Raw genomic sequence first — 3,901 nt, 5'->3', positions numbered from 1 at the left:
CAAAAAGTCTTTCCTGTGGCTATACTTTATTACATTCTAAAAATAAATGTTTGAAGGCAGGCTTCCTTTTTCTGGGCAATCAGATAGCAATATAGAGTGAAGACTTCAAAAGTAAAAATCAATGAGGATTTTTTTATTACCATCAACCTTCTCAAAGATGATGAAAGCTGAATGTGAAATGTCAATATTCTTAATGCCAAATATTTGGTGAACTGCAATAATACATTAAAATAATTGCAAAAGATGATTTTAATCATCATACAGATATGTTATTCACGTAACGTTAATAAGAATAAATAACCAAAACAAAGCTAGAAGATCAATACTCCTTCCTTATAATACAAACAAACAAACAAACACGACACTAATTTTCAGAAATCATGTCATTTAAGAAAATGTTTATACGGTTTTTTTTATTTGACTTCTAATATAAAGTTTATTTTGTCTTCAACATTAGTAATTGTGAGTTCATTCATACTATTAAAGCAGAACATCACTTCCGGCCCTTGGCAAAATAATGTAATTGGCTCTCACCTCCTCATCTGATCTCTCTCCTTCCCTTCACTCATGATCCCTTTCTTACTCTGGGCTCTCTGGTTTCTACACTTGTCCCATTAAAACATTTTATGACACTAATACAGAGGCGAAAATGACTGAAAAGAATTTAAAAGTGCTAAAAACATATGGATCCCCAGTGTATGGTGTATTCATTGAGATAACACAAGTAAACTGCCTATCACAACTCCTGACACAAAGTAGATGATTCATAATTGTAAATTTCCCCTTTTTGCAGCTTTGCACCTCACTGCCTAATAACAGTCACTCACACTTTTAAATGCTAAACCCTTGTCAGCCCCCTTGCTTAGCATATTTACATATGCATCGCCTAATTTAATCATCACAACAACCATAAACACTAGCTTATTATTATCCTCATTTTACAGATTTAACTGATAATGCTACATACATATTGCAGCCTTTTTGATTCCTGGATCCTTTTCTAATCCTCTACTCTTCATCCTCATATTCATATTACACCAGTCCTGTACTTGTAATTTTTTTTTTAAACCTAGATAATCCCCTCCCCTGGGGATTCTGATTAAGAGGATATCTGGGATGGCAAAGGAGAATATATATATACATATATATATGTGTGTGTGTGTGTATATATATATATATATATATATAATATATATAAAAAATGTATGTATATATGTGTGTGTGTGTGTGTGTGTATATATATATATATATGTATATATACACACACACACACATATATACATACATTTTTTTTTTATTTTTAGGGGGAGAGCACAAGTTGGGGAGGGGCAGAGAGAGGGGGACAGAGGATTTGAAATGGGCTCTGGGCTGACAGGAGCCCAACGTAGGGCTCGAACTCACAAACCAGAGATCATGACCCAAGCCAAAGTCAGAGGCTCAACTGACTGAGCCTCCCAGGTGCCCCGACCAGCCCTGTACTTATTGAGACCCTTGCTTAGTCTTTGGCTTTTAATCTCCTGCTACTCCCCTACAAGTGTACGAGTTCAGCACACCACCACACAAGAGCCAGTGTCACTTCAGGTAACAAAGAAATGATGGATATTGTACATAACCTTTTCTTCTATTCTTTTCCATTGCAAAATCACTCAATAGATCAGGTTCGCAATGGCACACACTCCCGTTAACATTGTGATTCAGGATCTTTTATTTTACCCCTTTCTTGCTCTTTGAGGAAGACATGGTCACAGCGACAGCGGAACTTTGGGGGCCCCACGGTCCTGCTACCGACTCACCACTGTTCGCTCTCCTGGAGGAACAAGTCGGTCAGGAAGTCGCACTGTAGCCATGGCTTTTAAAGATACCGGGAAGACACCCGCGGAACCAGGGGTGGCGACTCACTGAATTAGAATTACTCTAACCAGCTGCAATGTAAAATCTTTGGAGAAGGTATGTACTAACTTGATCAAAGGTGCAAAGGAAAAGAATCTCAAAGTGAAAGGACCAATCTGGATGCCTCCCGAGACTCTGAGAATCACTATAAGAAAAACTCCTTGTGGTGAAAGTTCTAAGACTTGGGATCATTTTCAGATGAGGATCCACAAGCCACTAGTTGATTTGCAGAGTCCTTCTGAGACTGTTGGACACATTATTTCCATCAGTATTTAGCCAAGAGTTGAGGCCGAAGTCATCATTGCAGATGCTTACTTACATCGACCTTTTTAATAAGTTTAATATGTTTACAAAAAATATGTTTACAGAAATACAAGTATGATAGTCTGCTAACTGTCCATCCAAACCAGTTATCTTATTTCCCCAGTGGAATAGGAAAAAGAATAACTAGACCATATATTTTCAAACCTGTCTTCAGTTACCTTGGGTCATGTGGCTAATTTTGGTCAATGGGATGTGAATTAGTGAGATATGCATAACCTCCACATGATCTCCAATATACTAAATGGCAACAACAACGTTAGGTCTTTGCTTACTCCTAAATTCTAACATGAAAAGCCTGAGACTCAGTTTTGACCATGCTGATAAAGGCAATTCTTTTCAGTAGCGATGGGCAAACTTTTTCTGTAAGGGGCCAAACAGTAAATATTTTAAGTTGTACTGACTATACAGGGTCTTTGTTGCAACTACTCAACTCTTTCGTAGCACAAAACCAGTCATAGACAATGCATATACAAATGAAAATAGTTGCATTCCAATAAAAGTGTATTTATTAAAAACAGATGGTTGGTGGAACAGATTTGACCCACTGGCTATGATTTGCTGATCCCTATTCTAGGGGGTGGTATATACAAGAAAACAAGAAAAAAGAAACCTCAGAGTCCCTGAATGTCCACCAGTCAAGTCTGGACCCCTGGTATCTGGATTTGTTGTTACATGAGAAATTTCTTTCTTCTGGAAGCCACTCAACTGGGGGAGTCCTCTGTTATAGCAGCTTTAACTTTACCCTAACTGATATGATGAGTGATGGAGATTGATTATGAAAGCTTGAATCTGCAAAGAAAAAAATTAAGTGAAATCATCTGATGTGTATTTCATGAATAGTGAAATAAACAAATACTTGGCACACGCTTTCCAAACTGATTGCCATGAGTTCAGGAACCAAAACTGCTTAAGGGGGAAGCAGCTGCTGGATGTGATCTGCTTTACCAGTTTCTAGAAACCCGAATTATCAGAAAATTTGCGATAGCCTTTATTTGTATTTTTTAAAGGAATCAAAGCCTTCAGCTCTGTTGCTGAATTTCAGTTAGCAAACAGCGAGAGGGTAGATCATCTGACAAAAGCGGTGGCCTACTTTGCCTGTGTATGTAGCTGTCCCTATTCATGCAAGTATGCTAAAAGGCCATATCAACACAATTCTACATACCGTGGGCCTCAGTTACACATGGGAGGGGCACTTGAGTCTATCTAAATTGTAGATCTTAAATTGTACCTTCTCCACCACGTTTGTTATTCACTCAATCAGCAAGTTGACAGATTGCTAAATAGCCTTTGAATTCTTTATCAGAACTTATAAATATATGAAGGAAACAGTCTTCCCTTCTTCATTGGGTAGACCACTTTTTTTTTTTTTTTTTTTTAATTTTTTTTTCAACGTTTTTTATTTATTTTTGGGACAGAGAGAGACAGAGCATGAACGGGGGAGGGGCAGAGAGAGAGGGAGACACAGAATCGGAAACAGGCTCCAGGCTCCGAGCCATCGGCCCAGAGCCCGACGCGGGGCTCGAACTCACGGACCGCGAGATCGTGACCTGAGCTGAAGTCGGACGCTTAACCGACTGCGCCACCCAGGCGCCCCTTGGGTAGACCACTTTGCAGAATAAATCTACCTTGCTGGCATTTGTTCATCTTGTATAGTCATTGTCAAATCTAGCCATACTTCCATATCATT

At 38.7% G+C, this 3,901-nt stretch overlaps 1 pseudogene; it reads left to right on the top strand.

The window, feature by feature from the left end:
• The first annotated feature begins 1,845 nt into the window (after window positions 1-1,845).
• LOC131502121 (small ribosomal subunit protein uS10-like) lies at window positions 1,846-2,223 on the top strand (annotated as a pseudogene).
• Window positions 2,224-3,901: the final 1,678 nt, after the last annotated feature.

The sequence above is a fragment of the Neofelis nebulosa genome, chromosome X (assembly GCF_028018385.1).
Source record: "Neofelis nebulosa isolate mNeoNeb1 chromosome X, mNeoNeb1.pri, whole genome shotgun sequence".
Classification (NCBI taxonomy): domain Eukaryota; kingdom Metazoa; phylum Chordata; class Mammalia; order Carnivora; family Felidae; genus Neofelis; species Neofelis nebulosa.
Note: the sequence above shows the minus strand (reverse complement) of the source record. Positions and strands in the feature narration are given on the sequence as shown.